The sequence below is a fragment of the Lotus japonicus genome, chromosome 3, assembly GCF_012489685.1.
Source record: "Lotus japonicus ecotype B-129 chromosome 3, LjGifu_v1.2".
NCBI lineage: Eukaryota > Viridiplantae > Streptophyta > Magnoliopsida > Fabales > Fabaceae > Lotus > Lotus japonicus.
The window spans coordinates 55,706,978-55,729,179 of NC_080043.1; positions in this window are offsets into that span (position 1 = coordinate 55,706,978).

The window sequence follows — 22,202 nt, forward strand, 5'->3', positions numbered from 1 at the left end:
CTTCTGATCAGAGTTATGCTTCGTGTTGGAACTTGTGAAGCTTGGTGATCAGAGTCAGAGGGAAGCTTGGATCCTCTGACCTTCGTAACTTCTGCTTCTGGACCTTCAGAGCTTCTGAACCTTCAGAGCCTCTGGTCCCTCAGAGCTTCTGGTCTTCAGATCTTCTGATCCTCAGATCTTCTGATCCTCTGATCCTCAGATCCTCTGATCTTCAGATCTTCTGATCTTCTGACGAATATATCTTCTGGTGTCAGAATCAGAACCTGTTTGTCAAAACACTCAAGACAAACATTAGAGTATCATAGTTGTTCATCCACAAATAAATACCCGTCAAGCAGCAGCTCAGGCTGAACAAGCCAGACTTGAGGCAGAACGTCTTGAAGCTGAGGCTGAGGCAGAGCGACTTGCACCAGTTATGTTTACTCCTGCTGCTTCTGCTTCCATTCCAGAACCTCAAGCTGCTCAGAACGTTCCTTCCAGCTCTACTCCGACAAGCTCATCCAGACTCGACATCATGGAACAACGCCTTGACACTCATGAATCCATGCTGATTGAGATGAAGCACATGATGATGGAACTTCTGCGCCGTACTGAAAAACCTTAGTTTTTAGGATCTCTTCTTTTTCTTCCTTTTCCTTTTTATTTAACGTTGTTTTATTTAAACTCTGTTTATTTACTTACTTTAATTTGTTCATTTGTGATTCTATATGCATATATCTATATATATTTGTGTCACATATGTTTGCAAAACCTGTTTTATTCATCATTGTTCTATGTTTACATCATAATTCTTTCCATCATACATTATTCCCTATATCTAAAATGGAGGATCCTTCCTCATTCTTCTGCATTCTTGGCGCTGCTCCACTCTTTCCTTCTCCAGACGATCCAATGCATACTCTATGTTGCCGAGTTTGATGCTCAGATCATCTTTTTCTCGACTATCTTCTGTCGTCTTGAGTCTCTTTTCCACAGTTTCTTTCTCTTCCAGCAGATTCAGCTCCCGCTGGCAAAGCCTCTGAATCTCTTCCACGAAGCAGAGGAACTCCTTCAGATCTTTCTCCATCTCTGGACCAAGATCTTCTTCAAGCAGTGTCTTCGTCAGCTCTTGTATGGTCTTTGTATCATCGGGATGCCTAATATTGAGGAACATATCTTCCTCAAACGCCTTCCTTCTGAGCTCTTCTAATGCCATTCTGTATGATGCCATTTTTTTTTGAATATTATTCGAGATGTGAAGCTTACCTTTCTCTCCAACGTTTTTATAGGCTTCACTTTCTCTCTGAAAGTTAATGCTCTTACAGTTTCTCGAGGTTAAGTTCTTGGTAACTGACCCTTCTATTTACTCACTTGACCGGTGGTAAACGTTCATCCCTTGCATTAACTCTTCTATTTATTATCGCCTCACTCTGATTCTTACATCGTCTTCATTTTCTTTAAACTTAGACCTTCTCTAAGGGGGAGTACCTTGTACTTCAAGCTAAGTTTTTCACACCCCAAGCTTTTTGCTTATGACAAAAAGGGGGAGTAAACCCAGTTTTTGATGTGTAAGATGTGTTAGTGTGACTTATTTTTCTTTTGGAGATTTTAAGAGTTCCACCTTCATGACCATAGATGTGTCACTGGGCAAATACAAGGAATACATTTCACTTCTTCTGAAGTGATTCTAAGTTGACTCTGATACCCAAGACTCTGATACCTTGTCCATGACTCTGATCACTTATGCGCTCTGATTATTCGTTTTCATCTATGTCATAAGCTTTTCACTCTGAACTCTTATATGATTTAGCTCAGAATCTAGACTTTACTAACGTTTTCATCAAGTATTAGATTCAGGGGGAGCTAAGCTCAGAATCAAGCAGTGACTTGAATTCAGAATGAGCAAGATAAACTATTCACATCAGGATAAGTATTATTCTATATTTCTAAACTCTGAGTGAATTCAGTTTAATGTTTAAGAATTGTTCATCAAAAATCTCAGTTTTGTCATCATCAAAAAGGGGGAGATTGTAAGATCAAGTTTTGATCTAGTAGTACAACTCTATGTTTTGATGATTACAAGTTAACCTTTTGATATGAACAATTGTGGTACTCTAACGTGTTTTTCTGAGTGTGCTATTTACAGGCTCTGACCCTGACTCAATTTCACACAAATCAGAAGCACTGTGTATAAAGGGTAACCCAAGCAACGCTTTCGCATTCACCATGTTCAGTATGAACAGTGGAAAAGCTTCAGAAGATCTGAAGCTATACAAACTCTGATGAGGACTCAGTCGCTAGAAGCTCTGATGATCCAGAAGTTCTGACAACCAAGAAACACTGAAGGTTCAGATGTTCTGATGGTGTAGAAGACTCTGAAGATCCAGAAGCTGAATAGTGGAAACTCTGAAGTCCAGAAGCAAGAAACTCTGAAGGCCATGTTCTTCCCTCTGAGTTCAGAATCAGAAGATACACTAATCAACAGCCAAGTATCCCTTGGTGTTCCTTCTGAGGGGGAGTATTTCGTCTTATGCTCTTACTATTTTTTCCCACCTTCATTCTTTTTGCTTATGACAAAAAGGGGGAGAACTTATAGTATCTTGACAACTCCTATATTATTTAGCTCAGAATCTAGATATTACTAACGTTGATATTAAGTACTAGATTCAGGGGGAGCTTAGCTCAGAATCAAGCACGAGTCTTGGATTCAGAAGGAGCAAGATAAACTATACACATCAGGATAAGTTTTAACTCTGATATCTTATACTCTGAGTGTATTCAGTTTATTCGTTTAGAGTTGTTCATCAAAATACATGGTTTTGTTATCATCAAAACATAGAGTTGTACCACATGACCAAATCTTGATCTTACAATCTCCCCCTTTTTGATGATGACAAAACCATGTATTTTGATGAACAACTCTAAACGAATAAACTGAATACACTCAGAGTATAAGATATCAGAGTTAAAACTTATCCTGATGTGTATAGTTTATCTTGCTCCTTCTGAATCCAAGACTCGTGCTTGATTCTGAGCTAAGCTCCCCCTGAATCTAGTACTTAATATCAACGTTAGTAATATCTAGATTCTGAGCTAAATAATATAGGAGTTGTCAAGATACTATAAGTTCTCCCCCTTTTTGTCATAAGCAAAAAGAATGAAGGTGGGAAAAAATAGTAAGAGCATAAGACGAAATACTCCCCCTCAGAAGGAACACCAAGGGATACTTGGCTGTTGATTAGTGTATCTTCTGATGAGAGCAGAAGTGTGGTTCTGGTGACATCTCCGTTCTGGACAAAATTTCATCTTCAGATACTTCAGAATGAGAAGCTAGGAACCAACTCTTCTTCTGATGACGCAAGTCAGAAGTTGTAGTAGCATCTTCTGATGTTGTTGCTTCTGGTTCGTCAAGTTCTGAGTCTTTGTTTCTTTCTGAAACAGTCATGCTCATCTCTGCAAGCTTTTTCAGCTAGCTTTGACTTGACCAAATCTTACTCTACTGATGCCTCCAAGATTAACTTCACCTTCAGGTTCAAGTTTTGGATCTTGGGACATATGTCTTTCTCCCGTCATGTGTTGCTTGCATCCACTGTCCAAGTTCCATGGTTGGAGTTTCGATGGACCTATTGAAGATATCTGCAACATATATAATCTTATCCCTAGGTACCCACTTTCTGGGTCCTTTCTTGTTAGTTAGCCCAGAAGTTCTGACAACTTTGGGTCTTTCAGCAGGATAATATACAGGAATTTTTGCATGATATTTAGACATGAAGAAGGATCCCTTTATAAGAGGAGGTTTAGCAGCTTCAGCAGGTACAGGGTCAGGCAATATGGTACCAGAGGGAACAAAGCATGCATACAAAGATTTAGCTTTAGGCACAGAGGGCTCATTTCTAATTGGTTTAGAATACCCAATGCCACGCATTCCATTTCTGCTCACGCCATAGATCAATGAAGCCATCAAGCTTCTATCTACGCTTTTAGCCAGGAATCTTTGAAAAGATTTTTCATACTTAGATTCATGCTTACTATCAGAGGCATCGCAGGCAATAACTTCTTCTAACTTAGCAATTTGATTCTTAAGCACAGAGTTAGAATTAACTAAAGCATGGTTATCATTTTTCAAATCAGATATGATTTTCTCATGTTCAGAAGAAGTTTCAGAGGCAGCAGAGAAATTCTTTTTCAACCTTTTATGCTTAGTCAAGAGAGAGTTATATTTATCCATAATTTCAGACAAAGCATCTTTAAGTTCAGAAGTTGAGAAAGAATCAAATACCTCATTTTCATCGTCAGAGTCTGGATCTCCTTCTGATTCTGAGTCAGAGTCAACAGCTTCCTTTGACTCTGCTCCTTTGTCTTTGACAATAGCCACGAGTCCTTGGACTTTACCATCAGAGTCAACATCCTCTGATTCTGATTCATCAAAAGTCACCATCAGACTTTTCTTTGGTTTGAAATGCTTCTTTGACTTTTCGTCCTTTGATGAACCTTTGTATTTGCTCTGCCTGTGCTTCCAGATGCAGTTGAACTTTCTGGATATCAGAGTCAGCTCATCTTCATCAGAATCTTCTGATGCTTCTTCGGATTCTTCTGTTCCAGCTTGGAGAGTCTTAGCCTTTTCAGATTTGGATTTCAAGGCAATAGACTTCTTCTTGTGATCTTGATGTTCAGCACGCTTTAATTCATGACACTTCAGTATGCTTATGAGTTCTTCCAAACTCATCTGCTCAACATCTCTAGTTAGCTCCAAGGAAGTTATCAAAGGCATCCAGCTTTCAGGAAGACCTCTAAGGATCCTCATGACATGATCCGCAGTGGTGTAGCTGTTGCTGAGGGGTCTTATTCCAGCTACGAGCAACTGAAATCTGGAAAACATATCCTCAATGGATTCGTCAGGTTCCATTTGGAAGGATTCATACTGCTTGATTAGAGACAACGCTTTTGTCTCTTTCACTTTCTTGTTTCCTTCATGAGACATCTGCAAGGATTCAAAGATGCCCTTGGCGGAATCACGATCAGTAATTTTCTCATATTCTTCATATGAAATGGCACTTTGCAGAATAGATCTTGATCTGTGATGATCTCTGAATTCCTTCTTTTGATCTTCACTCATCTTCTTCCTTGGGATCTTTACACCATGTTCATCGACAGGAGGGGTGTAGCCATCAACAACAAAATCCCAAAGATCAGGATCAAAGCCAAGAAAGAAGCTTTTGATTCTGTCTTTCCAGAAATCAAATCTCTGACCATCAAAGATAGGTGGTCTTGCACTGTATTGATATTTGCTTGTAGTAGTGGTGGAATCCATGAGTTTTTCACACTGGCCCGGATCTACTGAACACTGTTAAGTGTGGTAATCAGAACTTGCGCTCTGATACCAATTGAAGGTGTGAAAAACGGTAGAAAGGGGGGGTTTGAATAACGTTTTCAGTACAAAACTACCACCTTAAAGATTTTGACAAATCTTTCGAGAACTTAAGTGCTAAAGATAAGAGATAGAAAAGCACACAAGTATTTTATCCTGGTTCACTTGATAAATCCCTCAAGCTAATCCAGTCCACCCGTTAAGGTGATTTCTTCCTTCTTAGAATGAAGGCAATCCACTAATCAGATAATTGTTACAACTGCACTTGAAACCTACAAGTGACTAACAATACACTGACTTAGCTCTCACTAAGATTCACTCTCTTAGTCTTCTCTAGGATCCGATCAACCTTGATCTCCTAAAGGAATCACCACTAAGATTCACTCTCTTAGTCTTCTTAAGGATACTGACCTACCCGGTCCCTTAAGGAAAATCAAACAACTGTTTGAGGTTGGTGTTTACAAAGGTTTGCTTCTAAATAAGCTGAGTGTAAACTAAATAAGAATAGAAGAAGAAAGTAGAGGCTTGAATCTTTTCTTGTATTGCAGCTCTGGGTTTCTCTTACTCTCTAGTCTTTCTTCTTTTCTTCAGCCTTTTATAGTCCAAGGTGCAAAGGATATTTCTGTTGAGAGAATATGACCGTTGGAGGGCATTTCTGGAACTTCCAGAACCTGCAGTGGCTGAACTTTGGTAGGTAGGCATTTCAGAATAGTACACTGCTCTTGTACTTCTCGATAGAGACATTTGCCTTTAACCATTGACTTCTGATCAGAGTTATGCTTCGTGTTGGAACTTGTGAAGCTTGGTGATCAGAGTCAGAGGGAAGCTTGGATCCTCTGACCTTCGTAACTTCTGCTTCTGGACCTTCAGAGCTTCTGAACCTTCAGAGCCTCTGGTCCCTCAGAGCTTCTGGTCTTCAGATCTTCTGATCCTCAGATCTTCTGATCCTCTGATCTTCTGATCCTCTGATCCTCAGATCCTCTGATCTTCAGATCTTCTGATCTTCTGACGAATATATCTTCTGGTGTCAGAATCAGAACCTGTTTGTCAAAACACTCAAGACAAACATTAGAGTATCATAGTTGTTCATCCACAAATAAATACTTGTTATCATCAAAACATAGAGTTGTACCACATGACCAAATCTTGATCTTACATTGGGTTCCAGCATCCCGACATAGTAATTTTAACTGCAGACTTTGAGGGGGTTAAAACGCACAAGGATGACCCTATAGTCGTCATGATCAGGATCAACAGTTTCAATGTCCACCGAGTCCTTCTGGACCAAGGCAGCTCTGCTGATATCATATATGGAGATGCATTCGATCAGCTGGGATTAACGGATAAAGATTTAATGCCTTATACAGGAACTCTGGTGGGGTTTTCAGGCGAGCAAGTTTGGGAGCGAGGATATATAGATTTGGACACAATCTTTGGGATCGATGAGAATGCCAAGCTCCTTCGTGTGAGATACCTCGTGATGCAGGTCGTAGCTTCATACAACGTCATTATAGGAAGGAATACACTTAACCGTCTTTGTGTGGTAATCTCCACGGCCCATCTGGCGGTCAAGTATCCGCTGATGTGCGGACGAGTGGGAAAGATTGTAGTCAGCCAAAGGCGAGCCAAAGAATGTTACAACAACTGCCTCAGCATGTACGACAAAAAAGGAGCTGGCGAGGGACATCTGTGTCATGAAATTGAGATTCAGGACGGAAACCAGAACAAGAGGGGTAAACAGGAGCGCGGGATGGAAGAGACTGCCGGTGAAAAGGTAAAGAAACAACGGAAGAATCAAAGGAAGGTAAAAGAGGTTGAGGGAACACGAAGAAGGGGACTGTTCACAGACATTATGGCAGAGGAGCGCTGGGCGGGAATAGTTGACGATCTAGAAAGGTACAAATTCAGTAGAGGAGTGTTGGCAATTGAGCCCAGGCTCACGTCTGAACAGGATCGGCGTTTGGAAAAGTTGGTAGAGGAAAATTTTGACCTCTTCAGCTGGAGCCCTAAAGATATGGAATTTTGGGAACTTCCGCAGTTCAGGACACCAGCTCTGATGAGCAAGGAATCGAGCGTGCGAAAGGTAAAAGGGGTGGTGAGCCCAGGAGAAAACTTAAGAATTCTCCAACACCAAGAAGGCAAGATGGAAAGAACAGTAGCCATGGTGAGCCCAGGAGCAAACTTAAGAATTCTCCAACGCCAAGAAGGCAAGGAGGAAAGAACAGAGCCATTTGGACAGAATTGGAATAAGCAAAAGGCAGGACGAAGAGGCCAGGCCTACCACATCAGGGATAAGGGTAAGGCCAAGGCAAGGCAGCGGAAATCGGCGAGAGGAGAGCTCTTCAAGGGCAGGAAAGATAAGAGGAGCGTGCAAAAGAGCGAATTGGCAACCCGCAGGCAGGAACGCCAAATCCGCGACGGCATGGAATGGGTGGCGAGCACGTCAGGAACAAAGGACGAGGCTCTGGGCACGATACTCTGACCTGGAAGTTTGCTGACAAGGACGAGAGCGCAGCGGAAGGATCAGATCAAAACAAGTAGGATCAAAAATAAAGATGCACTATTTTTCTCCGCAACGGGAGTTTTTTAACGAGGCATCCCTCAATGTAGAAAGAAAGCTCTTATTCTAATGAAATGCAAAAGGATATTCACAAGCAATACTCCTAACTCAAATTACAAAGATACGTTCGCCCGGTGGAAAAAATTCCCCGAAGGTGGCAATCCCAACACGACCTTGATGTCTGGGGATTGCTCCGGGAAAGTCCGGCGCGAACCGATGCTACCCAGATTGCAACTCAATTAACACGTCACGTTTGCTCGGTGGAAAAAATTCCCCGAAGGTGGAAATCCCAACACGACCTTGATGTCTGGGGATTGCTCCGGGAAAGTCCGGCGCGAAACGCTGACCTCTCGTTGGCGATGTGTGCGGGAAAGGGACTCATCCCCAAAATGGGGTGGGTCCCTTATCCCCTTAGTCTCCCCGAAATCTAGGAATACGAGGCCTCCCCGAAATATGGGCGAGAAAATAAACTAGACATAAGTCTGGGTAAACCCTTATGGCCATTGGGCCCCCAGCAGTGTAAGCCCTTGGCGGTTTCTTGGCGGGATGAAACCGCCAAGGCCACACCTGCTCTTACGGGAAATTTCGGTGTGAATAAAAGCCTCAAAATGAGCAAACGTCCTAGTTTCTTCGGCACACCTTCAAAATCGCTACACGAGCGCAAGGCGAAAATTCGTAAAAAATTGCCTAAATGGCGACAGGCGAACGCAAGGCGAAAATTCCTAAAGAGTTGCCTAAATGGCGAAGGGCGAACGCGAGACGAATTCAAACTAAAGAAAAATATAATAACAATAATTGATTACAAAGGATGATAAAGAGAGTCAAAAAAAAAAAGCAACATAGCTTTTTTTACATTGACAATTTTTCCCTCTCAATTTCAGCAGCGGCGAAACGCTCGGCAGTGAAACCCGGAGGATCGTCAAGGCCAACGAGCCCATGCGAGGTGATCGTCTTGAAAGCTCCCATTCCATCAAGGTTAATTCCTGGGTAGAGATGTTGAACCTGAGCCTTGGCGAGAAAGAAGTCGCGGCCACGTTCTTCCACAACCTCAGCAGCAACGTCAGCCACCAACCGGGCTTGAGAGGTTTTGATTTTGGAGTCCATATTCACGAGGACCTGGTTTTCTACCTCAAGTTGTGACCTCACATCAGCCAGGGCCTCGTTCGTCGCACCCAACTCGCTTTGAAGGAATGCGATCTCTTTGCCTTGGACGATGCAAGCGGCCCTGCCGGCGTTGATTGTCTCCGTTTTTGCCTTCACCTCTTGCTGAAGTTCATACCAATCCACCTCCAAATCATCCGTCCTTTCCTTGCAAGCAGCCAGGTCCTCCTCGTGGTAGTTCATATCAACGCCTACGTTGGTCAGTTTCCTCGTTTGAGCTACCACCTGGGTCAGCAACTTGTCACATTCATTGTGAGCCTCCTGCGTGGCCGCGCGGTAACCTTCAGCCTCTTGTTGAAGTTTCTCCACTTCTGCGGAAGAAGCTGAGTCTTGGGATAGTTGGGCGAAGAGACACCCCGCTCGCAAGAGGTGGTTGAGGGCTTTCTGCGTTGCGGTGTCAAGGTCAGGAATCTCAGCTGCTCTCATATTGCCAAGAAAGGCGTTGGACAACATGAAGTCGATGGTGGAAGGCAAGGCTTGGTGAAGATCCTGTTTGATCGCCAGTAGTAGCATGGTTGATTTCAAGACTGGGGGGCAAAAGACTGGCAACGCTTGGGGGTTTGAACCTTCGTCCTGAGGGTTAACCAGTCGGGCGAAAGATACTCCAGTTGGGTCATAGGAAGGAATTGTTTGGGGAGAATCTTAAGGAGGTTGTTGACCAGCGGAAACTCACTCCCTCTGGACAAGGTAAAGACTCAGCACCGCCCAAGGGCTTCGAGGTCTCTTCGCCCGCCAGGTGTGGGGCAGATGCTTCGCCAGCTGGAGGTTTCTTACCCTTCTTTTTCTTCTTTTTCAACTTCCGAGGCGAGGAAGTCTCGACCCTAGATTTTCCCTCTGGGTCGGGGTTAACTTTTTTCGATTTCTGGGACCTCTTCGGGGGGGGAAGGCGGAGCGGCGTCATCATGGGATCTAGGAACCAGATCGTCAATTGTGGGCAATGGGGCGACACCCGGTGTAGCCTCATCAAACCCAGTGGCACCTAGAGCAGGGTCAACTGAAGAAGATCTTTTGACCTTCTTCGACGGAAGAACGGTGGCCTCAGCATCAGAGTCGACGACAGCACGTTTCCTCTTAATTACCTTGGTGTTGAAAACAGGAGGGAACTCGAGTGAGTCAGAAGCCAGAGCACGTTGCAATGCGGCCTCGGTAAAGTTCATTTCTTCTAGGAATGGGCGGAGGGAGTTCTCATGTGCAGCCTCAAGCAACTGTGATGATTCGAAGATAGGAAACCCGGCGAAGAAGCCAAGGATGGCTTTGTCTTCGTCGCTTAGTGATGCATCTGACGGCGGAAGGACGTCGCGGGGGCTCTGGGTCCAATAAAAGGGAAACAGAGCGGTCCCGTCCCAGCGAGTGAAAGCCTCGGGATAGGTGGGATGCACGATTATGCGAAAATATCGGCGCCCAGACCCCTTCTTGACGTTGCTTTTGTAAGGAAGAAGGCGTTGCCGACCCGTACGGGATTTCAGGGAGATCCACCCAGGGTCCTCGGTCTTCAAGGATTTCGGCTCCACGCCATAAAAATAGAAGAAATTGGAGGTTTTTGCTTCGAGACCGACGGTGTTACAGAGAATCTGGAAGCATCGAATGAAAGCCCAGGCGTTCTGATGGAGTTGGCAAGGGGCTACGTTGATCTCCCTCATAACCTGACAGAGGAAGGGGGAGAATGGCAGTTTGATTCCCATATCAAGGAAGAAGTACTCATAAACATAAAAGAAGTGGGGTTGTTCTGCGCCCTGATCGATAGCACCTCGAGAAGATCCTTTGCTGCGGCGTTGGGAAGTCATTTTTCGCTAACAAAGAAGGTTAAGAGCGAGAGGGTAAAGGGCGCAAAGTTACCAGAAAATTGTTAGAATTCCAGAAGCAGTGAATGAGAGAAGAAAGAGCAATTCAAAAGTTGATATCAGAAACGGTTGGGGAGTCGTGCCTCATCATGACAAAGGTAGAATGATTACTCAAGGGAGCGTGGAGCGGTTTCTGAGAAATGAGGGTAGAGCAGTAAATGGAAAGTTACAACGGTTAAGGCTGATTGGTTTGAATTCAAATTGTCAGGCTTTATCACGATTCGAAGGGACGTTTCAGAGATAGCAGTTGGGATTTAGTGGATTCGCTGACCCTAGCGTCACTTCAGGGCGTGGCGCGTGGCGAAGGCTCGACACATGTCAAAGTGTTGCGAACCGGAGCGCGAGCGTAGCTCTAATGGGGCGAGCGCGCCGAAGAAACTATTGCCTCAAGACTGCTTGTGGACTTCGTTCGCCCGAGAAGGGGGTGACGCAGCGCAAAGTCTGGAATATATGGATTTTAAATGCTTTATTCTCTAAGCCATGTTGGCTACTGTTCTTCATTTTGTTAAAATTTTAGGTCTTAGCATTGATTAGGTTTTTATGGCCCGCGCCTTGGTTTTTCTGTTTAAAACACACACTTAGCTCTCATGCTTCGAGCTCGGTGTCTTGTGGACTTGTGGACTGGGCGAGACCCTAGGGTCCCTCGCCCAGGAAACCCAGTCTTAGGCGCAGGACGCATCAGAACTTTGGGCCCCTCTCCCCGAGGCCCAAATGGCCCATTTAGATAGGTTAAAGGCGCGAAAGCCCAACTCTGGCCCTATAAATAGGAGGGGAATACCACTTGTAAGGGACTCTTAGCTCATTTGATAAATAATAGCATTGAAATTCAGTTATATTTTCTCTCTCTAAGCATTCACATCACCTTCCTCACACTTTGGGTACTACCTTCCCTCTCTATGTTCTAGCACGGAACAACTATCCAATTTCATCATCTGTGCTTTATGGAGCATCAGGTAATCTATTAGAAATATAAGAATCACATTTAATGATTAGGAATAGTTAGTTGATAGTTTGTTAGAAGTGAAATAGTTAGTTAGGAAGTTGTAATAGCATCATGAACTACCAGAGACAAACGTCTCACCAAACTACTCAACGACGAACACGAATAAGACGATTAATAGGACGCCGAAGACGAACATGAATCTGGACTGGATGATGAATCCAACAGCGAAGAAGAAACGAAGTAACCCTTGCTGAAAGTTCCAAAAAACAAACAGATCAATCGCCGGTTTCCACGCCGGAATCTTGATTTCTCGATCGGCAAAGAAAGAAACAGGCAAATGATCAGGCAAATGATCAAGAATCTTCTCAGTAATCGTTTCATCCATGGCAGAATCAAAGCACGCCGAGGAAAGAGGAACTGGAGGATGCAAGACAGAATCCTCATCTCCAACCTTCACGAATGATTCTAGCACCATGAGAGAATCAGAAGCCATGACCATCGAGTCAGAGAACGATGAACACGAATCAGAGCTCATGACTGAATCAGAGAACAACGAAGGAGAAGATGAATCTGCGGAGATGTCTCCAAAATCAGCGATCAAATCAGAGAAAATGAAGGAAGATAATCTCGCAGCGGTACTGCGGCGGCAGCGCTTGAAGCCACGACGAGCATGTCGAAGGAAGCGCTTGTAAATCGGCGACGAAGGCGGCGAAAGTGGCAGTGAGCTCCATTGGAGCTCTGATACCATGTTAGAAATGACATGGATTTCTTCAATGGGATCCCAAACATAACAGGAAGGAGAATAGGGAAATTGATTCCAATATTCATTCATTATTGAAAAAGATAATGAAAAAATAATGAGTATGCTATTTATATCACAACTTCCTAACTAACTATTTCACTTCTAACAAACTATCAACTAACTATTCCTAGTCACTAAATGTGATTCTTATATTTCAAATATAATCGTTCTTCATCAAAGCTGATACTCCTAAACCCAAAGTCATTTGCTAAGCAAATAGCCCACGAAAGCACACAACGATTCAGGAAGCAAAGGAGAGGTTACCTCCGGGAGGGAATTTGCTGCAGTCTAGAACTTGTCCGGCCATGATCATTTCACGCAATAAATCCAAAAACCTTGGGACTGTTTAACTGAAGTGTCAAAGTTACCGGCCATTGAAGGCAGCCACGCACCTGGAGCTGATTTGCGACCAAATTAGTTTGGATTTTTTTTTGGTACATCGGAAAATCAAACTAGTTTGGATTGAACTCAAACAATTTAACTGCTTCCAATGTATTAGCCTAATTAATTTACTTCATATAGATTTAAATCTATATTAAATTAATTGTTATTGGTTCAGTTTTTTAAATTTATTGTCTTTCAACTAGTTCCTCATATTTATACTTTATATATAAACTGGATACTAATTTTTTTTTATAAGCTAAATACATACTGGATACTAGTGGTATCCAAATACATCCACTGAAATATAAGCCAGTTAACAATGTACTATGGGTGGTGTGGATTCTCTGTTTAACTTTTTTATACTAATTAATTAATGATCGAGAATAAAGTGCCCGCAAAACTAGAACCTTAGAAAGGAACCACCACCAGGATCTAAAAGGAATGGTAGAAACTTTATATATAGGATATTGGCACTTATAAGATCCGAGAGATATAGGAAGAAAATGAAAAATAAAATGAAAGAATTACTAGGTGATAATGTGGTAAAAATTGGGAACAGTTTTTTTTTTGTTAAATTGCTCTTGTAATTCCGACTCGGGTATGGTGATTACTAACGGTCTCTTAAGAAGTGGCTCTTAAGAATTGAGCTCTCGACCTAAGAGTTCAAACAATCACTTTTTACTACCTCAATCGGCACTCGTTGGATGGACAAGATATGTTATTTGTATGTACCCAAATGATAGTTTTAGTGGTAAGAGCTATGAGACATGTGAGTTGGGTGGGGGAGGTCTAGAGATCAATCTTAAATGATGCAATGTACAGGGCCGGCCCTGGGCCTGTGCAAGCAGGCCCACAGCCCAGGGCCTCCAAAAAAGAAGGGGCCTCAAAAAAAATTCTCAAATGCTACGGTTTCTAAAGTGTGGCCTAAAGTGTTTACGCAACAGTTTAGAAACCGTTGCCTTTTCCTCTGCTGATCATACCCGAAAAAAATGCACCTTATAGCTTTGTCTTGAGTTGCTTCCTAAAGTGTGGCCTAAAGTATTTATGCAACAGCTTAGAAACCGTTGCCTTTTTAGACTTTTGGCCACGGTTTTTTGACTGGGGCACACGTCCGTTGCCTTTTCTCCAAAAACTACCCTACTTTGCTAAATAATTTAAATAGATAATGTTTCTTAAAAAAAATTATTAAGGGTCCATTTTCATTATTTGCCCAGGGCCTCCAAAATGTCAGGACCGGCCCTGGCAATGTATATATTTTTTTTGTCCAAAAAAATCCATGTTAACCAAGGTTTTGAATGTCCAAACAAAATATATTTGGTACCGTTTAGCTTGAAATTAAAGCTCATTTACTGTTCAATCCGTTAAACAGCCTATACCTTGGACAAACATAGGGCACTGCTACGGAGAATGAAGTGTATGAATTAACTGATGTATAGTCCATTAAAATAACAGACAGCTCAATGACAAAAATAACTCGGCCGAATATAATTGGCAAAAAGAATAGAGACAACAGACGTACTAGCAAAAAAACATACTAGTCCAAGGGGTTCCTCTTCCTCCATGGGAGTCTGTACCCATTTTACATGGATTTTATTCTCTATTTTGTGAGGGCTTTTCAGCCCCTAGTAAGGTTTTACCTCACTTTTTTATTTTCATTTCATTCCCTTCTTCCTTTCCTTACCACAACTTGTACCCACAATCCACCTTCTCAACTCCTCCTCCTTGAGCAACAAAGGTCTTCCACTCAAAAACTTTGATTATGGCAACAAATGGTTGAAAAATAAGAGTTAGTAATTGAGCCTAGCTTAAAAATAAAATTATTATTTAAATGAAATGTGATAACACATCTATCACAATGCTTGTGATTTGAACCCTTTTTTTGGTGTGTTTTTATGGTGGTGATGTGTCATGTGTGGATTTTCTTAATTTCCTTTTGAGTAATTTGTGTGTGGTTTAGAAATTAGGGCAAGCGAACCCAAATTGTAATATGATTTTTTGGAGCTCTATTGTATTGCTCATCTTACTCAAACATACCACCGCCCTTCATTTTCCAGTGCAGTTTCTTGGTAATATATATATATATATATACAGTGGCGGAACTTCAACAAAATTACTGGGGGAGCTCAAATAAATTTAAATATATAAATTTCGAAATATTTTGTTAACAGGAAAAAAGTATTTCATAGTGAATCAAAAGTCATTTAGTCTAAGTACATAAGTATTTTAATTTATATATTGATATCATATACTAAAATCTAAATCACATAAAGTGTTGCTAACCATAATGAAATAACTGAATTTCCTTAAGTAAAGTAGCATAATCAAAGTCTTGAGCCAATGACTATGAGCGTGAGAAGTGAGAAAGATGAAGTTTTCAAAGTGCAAATCCAAAAAGTAAAGTTAGAGTGAGCTTTTGTCAATTGTGTTCAGAAAGTACTAAAATATTAGTATTTTATTTTTTTTATAAACTTGTTGGGTAAGTCTCCTACTTTTTCTCCTTTTTCTGATACTATGAGTCTATGACGATTTTTTTAAAGAATTTGGTACTTAAGTCGGTGACATTGACATAAGTTTTATTAGTTTTAATTTTTTTTTTTGTGTATTAAATTATTCTCACAATTTTAACCCGTGTGTGGTGAAAGTTAAATATATTTTTAAAAATTGGGCTCCTAAGGATCAAAGACTCAACATATAATTTAACAACTTTTACCACTGCAACTTACACTTGTTAGATATTATATACTAGTACTTTTTACCCGTGCGATGCACGGGGATATTTACTTTTGTTTTTTTATGCGAATTTTTTACATTTTGTGATTTTTTTAAGGATATTTTATAGATTAAAAGGAACAATATTTAATTTATATATAAGAAATCTTAAATTTGTAAGTTTAATTTTGTAATGAATGTTTGTTTTTATTTTTTTGAGTTGTCATATTGTTATCTTTGTTGTTGTTTTCCTAAATGCTCGATTGATGGGTTTTTTTATATCTATTGAATAGTTTATTACAGTGAGTTGAAATAACTTGTATGTGCCAAAAATAAACGCTGAATTATTTTATTTATTTTTTTACAATTGAAATAATTACATTGAGAATAAAACTGAGAATGTATCGTTCCACATTTCCTGTAAAAAAATTTCATCATATGGCATTGCGAAAGACTTCTTTATAAACTACATTTAAAGTACTATGAAAATTGTTACAATCACTATCGGAAATGAAATTTTTTAATAAAGTAACCAACCACATTATTTATACTTTTTTATTTTTATAAAGTAAAAAACAAAACTCATAAAGTAATTTGGATGAGAGAGAAATAATTAATATTTTAAGCTAAGAACTAAAAAAGTAAAACTCTTTATATAAGATCTGAGTTCTTATTTTTAAGAACTAAGAGCTTCATGTCAGCACCTCCAATAATAAAGTTATTAGTTCTTAACTCAAAAATAAGAACTAATAATCTTGCATTGGAGAGGCTCTAATAATAACCTCCTCTCAAAAAAAAAATAACCTCCTCTATTATAAGGTGTCATAATAATAGTTGTAACCGTCATGACAGATTTTAATATGGTAATCAAAGTCATAATTCCATTATTTCACATTCGGACATAAATTGGGGTAAAGTTAATTTAATTTCTCTTTTTAATTAAAATTCTATAACTGCTAAATTACTAATAAAAACTTTTAAAATTTGGTCAAATTTAACTGAAATGAATGGATAATATAATCACTAAATTGCACTATTTTAATTTCTATGTAAACTATTGAAATTCATAATTTTCTTTTGAAACCGTAAATTATTGAAATTCTAAAAACCAACAATATATCATTAAAGACAATTTTAATAGTTAAACTCTTTTTTTATAGACCTCTGTTAGTTCTTAGAAATGTTAATAAATTAGTCCTCTTTCGATCCCTAGACCCTTCACCCATTTCACCCAAACCCGTATGTCACATAGCTCTTACCACTTGAGCTAACTTCGAGAATCAATAATCAATTTTAATTCAGTCCTTCTCTATATTCTCTTTTAAACTACTGCATTCCAATTATTCTCTAGCTTGGATCAGTTGGATGCTTTAGATTTGTCTATGTTATAGTATAGATGATATCTACTCTTTTAAACTACTACATTCCAGTCATTCTCTAGCTTTGATGCTTTAGATTTGTCTATGCTATAGACGATATCTACTTGCCAGTCTTGTGCAGTGTCTACTTAGATATGTTCCAAGCTTAGTATCTCACTTTGATTCCAAAAAAAGAAACGTTTCAAGCTTTTTTGCAAGAGTAATAACTAATAACTGAACTTCAGTTTCAAAAATATAAATGAAATTCGATATGATGATTATCCAATAAGTTTTATACTTCGGATGCTAAAATGTATTTTTTTTCCCGTGTTATATCTTCATATCTTTGCAATAAACCACTCAACTTGTCATAGACTGATTTTATTTCATCGCTCTACACCATTTCAAAATTACACCAAGTTTCAATTTCAATACACCATTTCAAAATTCCACTCAACTTGTCATAATGCCCTTAAAAATCGAAGATATATATCATCCCTTATTAGTACAAATGGGAACTCAGAATCCTAAGCCCACAAAAGAAAGAAACTTAGAAAGAAAGAAAGTTGAAAAAACATGAAAACTTGATACACTTTATATATTCTTTCTATATCTAGATACACTTAACAACTTTGTGAAGTTTTGTTGCACTTGCAATCCATGCAAGATTTCCGGCATTGGAAGCTCAGGAACATGGGCAACATCAACAAACCCAGCCTCCTCAGACCTTTTAGCAGCACCCTCAGCTTGTAAACACGGGAATTTTAAAAGAAGAGATGTAATTATATATACCTGCACAACAACAGTGTCAAAGAAGCATGTTTTTGGAACATAATCAGTAGACCCAACTGCTTGACCATTAGAGATAGATAAAGCAGTTAAGAAGCTAACATTTCCAAATCAGTAACCTATTAATCAGAGAAGCTATGAGATAACAATTACTGATTACCTTCATAGAAGCCATCATCTTGCAAGGGGGTCACATACAAATGAGAAAAATGACACAGATATTCACATGGGGAGAAATACAATTAGAGAGTTAGAGCTCTTAAAAAAAGAAGGCAATATGAATGATAAAAAAGCAGCATACACTGAATATATAATGAAAACAAAAGTTAACCACATGTATGCAAGTAAGAATTTCAGAAAATAACAATTCACCTCTCCAAATTAGTAACCTATTCAAAAACTATGGTCATTTCATTTCTCTAGGTACCCTATACAACTAAGTATACCACTGTTTACAAAATAAATCACAAACCATGACAGCTTTCTAAAGTCCTTACCTTCAAGGGACTCAATTTATGTTTCAAGATTTGGATTAGATTGGCTTAATAGAGCAAAAAGAAACAAACATGTTTCCATTCAAACTTCACCTGAAAAGCCCCAAGGTGGTCAGTTACACGAAATACAGGCATGCTCATATTGATTTGCATTATACATGATAAAGATAAAGACATAATAAGAATAACCATTATAACCCAAACCCCAAAACATTACAAATAAGAGGAAATAATGAAATAGAACAACCATCATAAGAAGAAATGAAGTAAACAATACATGCAAAGTAGAAAACAGAACAACCATGATAATGAGAACAAAATTAGCAAACTAATAAAAGAGCTTTTCCAATATCTGGTTTTCCAACGTTGTGGTGAGTTATTAAACGGGTCAGGACTGGGGGGGTTTGTGCTAGAAAGAAGAGCTGAGAGGGAGAAGGTGGGCTATAGAAGCTTGTTTTCCCCTCAGAAGTACCTTCGGGGTTACGATAATTGCTAGGAGGAAAATTGAAATAAATCTTGCAGCTTCAATTTGATATGTGCTCCCCTTGATCGATTTGTCTTTCAGAAACACTTCAATGGAAAACATCTACCAAATCAATACAACTGGAATTTAATAGTAAAATTAATCAATTTATGTCCAAAGATACATTGAAATAGCATAAAAACAGTAAGAAATAAATACATCTTTGCTCTCCTCCTTTGTACATGAATCACCTCTGGTCGATGATGAAAAGCATGAATCTCTGGTAAACAGTTCCTACACCACAAAGCATAAATCAAAATTAGAGCCTATATCATATGGAAGTAAACAAAGAAAAGAACCAAGAGAAGAAGAAACATTAAGGCTCTCTAAATGACATATAGGTAGCATTGCCGTACTTGTTCTGAAGCCTTTGATTGTCACACTCCTTAATTGCTTTGTTAATCTCCTAGTTGACCTATGAGCACAAAATCTGAGCGAAAAAAAAAACACAAAACAACTCAACACAGAGAAAGCATGAAATTTATTACCTTGGCCAAGAGAAAGAGAAGATGAGGCCGTAAATAACATAGTAAGGAGTAAGGATGATTAAGAAGAACAAATGAAAGGTAAAAAGAAGGTTAAACTAAAAGGAAACGGGAAAAGCTTGTAATTTGTTTACATGTGCCTTCTCAATTTCAAATCAGCTTAGAAGTCCTCTATGTCCTAACGCATCCATCCTCCTGAGTAACCATCTATATATCAGTTTGTAACCATGATCCATGATGAGAACCAACAACAGAAAATTAAATCAATTCTCATAAATTATCCTCCCTTTATTCCACATTCTATCTGATTCTCGTGTCACAAACTTTTCAAACCACACCAAATAGTGGATAAAGACTCCTTTCGATTTTACACCTTGATAAAAAAAAAATAGAGTGAAACTCTAAACTGTAAAGGAAAGCACAGGTAACGAAACTGCCTTTGTATATGCAAATCGATTTTCATTCAGAATAGAAATACTGGACAAATAGCATATCACAATAATCTAATAAAATTAAGAAAACTTGGAAAAGGGGTTTGGTATGGAGGTTTAGTTGGGTGCATGAGTTGTTGGTAACAGGGCAGTTATCAGGTTTTGATGGGGGAGCTTTGTTTGCATGGGCGGTTGCTTGGGGTTTGTAATGTGATGTGGGTTTTTTTCAAGACCATTGCTTGTTTTTTTGAATTGTGTGGATATACCCAAATATAACTTGAGCACAATTATGTTTTTTTCTCTTCTGTTATAAAAAGATTGATCCATGGGCGTGGAATATCTGCAAGCCTTTTCAAGGCAATTTGACCTCAGATACATGCACCCTGTCTAAAACATGCACCCTGTCTAAAACATGTACATAAGTTAAAAGGGGAAATCTGTGACAATTTATTACTAAGGAAAGGATTAAAGATCTTACTGATTTTTCAGGTGATACGCCCCAAGTTGATGCAAGGGCTGAAATGGATCGTCTAGGATTGGTCTTGGATGATGAGAACTCTGAAATGTGAGAAAGAAGAAGAAGAATTTCGTGATAGAAGGGAAATGGACAGAAAAGAGGGGAAGTTTTAGTGAAATGGAAGATGAAGACTTCACACAAAAGTGGTGGCAAACCCTTGATAAGCCTAATTCTTGAATCACTCAAGAACTATGAGAATCACTCTCACAAATCTGAATCACTCAGAAAAAAAATACTAATTCATTCATAATCTGTCTATTACATTGAAGGAGTGGTCCTTATAAAGAAGAAGGAAATTCAGCCTAGTTACAAAAAATGATGAGGTGTAATTTCTCTAGAAGAATCCTAGGCTAGGAGTTACAAATTAAAAGAGGAAGATAGTGATATGCTTCAGCCCTGAACGTGTATTTAGTGGCTGATTGCTTCATGTAACTCCCTTTCTTGATTGTTATTCTGACCAGGGAACATAGCATTCAATGCTCTTTATGCACTTAATTTCCTTGTCTTTGTAACTCCATTCTTGCCTTTGAAAGCTCTTCAATCCTTTGACTTTGCTGATGTAACTCCTCCATTCAGAACTTATTCAAATTCAAACACATTCAAAGAGTTTTAAGAAAGGAATGGGTCCCTCCCTTTAAGCCCTTCATGCGCCCCATGCACACACACACCACTTGAAGTGGATTAAACACACTAAAATAAAATTCGGCAACATAATGCATTTGGATCCAACTTATTCAATTGGTCATTTGCATCTTTATTGAAATAAAATAAAACAAAGCATCACATGGCAGCCCCCTATGCGTGGGCTGGCTCTTCTTCTTGGGCCTGAATGATCATCATGATTTTTGGTTCCATCTCTTCTACCACTTTGTCTTCAAGAATGGTTGCCACTACTTGCTGAAGAGTCTCTTTGGCCTTTTTAGCTCTAGCCCTTGTCATTGGTCCTCCAAGTCCTTTTAGTGCTCCATGACCCTTGTCCTTGTCCTTGTCCTCATCATCAGGGTCAATATCTGCCATGTTGAAATCCTTTTCAAACTATTCTTGAAATATTTTCATATAAACGACCTTGGAAGCACAATATCAGGACCAACCCTGCAAATGTAATCTTTTATGTGAAATCATCAAAATTAGTGTTTCACATGACTGCAAAATCAGATGCAAAAATGCATTTAAAAGAGAGTTCTTACCATTAATCTAGATAATGATGAGTGGGACTTGCCTGTTGAAGAAACAGGAAGAGAAGATGTGAGATAAAACAATATGTCAAAGTCAGAACATGCAACAACGGGGAAAGATCGCATAAAACAGAAAATTACCCATATCAGACAGCCGTTTTCGAGTATGAGCACATGGGGAGCGGCTGACATCAGAGCTTGTTGTTGTGGTCGCAGAGCTTCATCAGATAAGGTCGCAGTCGCTGGTTCTACATCGTCTCGATCTTTTTGTCTCCATCTCGTACTCGCTTTTTCCATTTTTGCTGGTGTGTGTGCGGCCCCTATTTGTCTAATGAAAAACCGAGCAATTAGTGAATTACAGAGGAAGTGAAGGGAAAACAAAACGGAAGGTTGTGGGAATGGGAAAAAACCAAAACGAAACGTAAGAAAGAAAGGGGAAAGGGCTGAAGGAAAATGTGATTGAGGATGTACGGCTGTGATTGATTCTTCATAAAATAATGTATTCTATTACTAAAATATCCATACTAAAAATTAGATTATAGTGCATTGAATGATTGAATTACAAAATTGCCCTCAAGACTGCAAAAACTCTCCCTTTATATAGTTTATAGATATGATTTTATAGACTATAATATATATTCTATATACTAAAAAAAAATTTGGCCAAATCTGTGGGGGAGCTA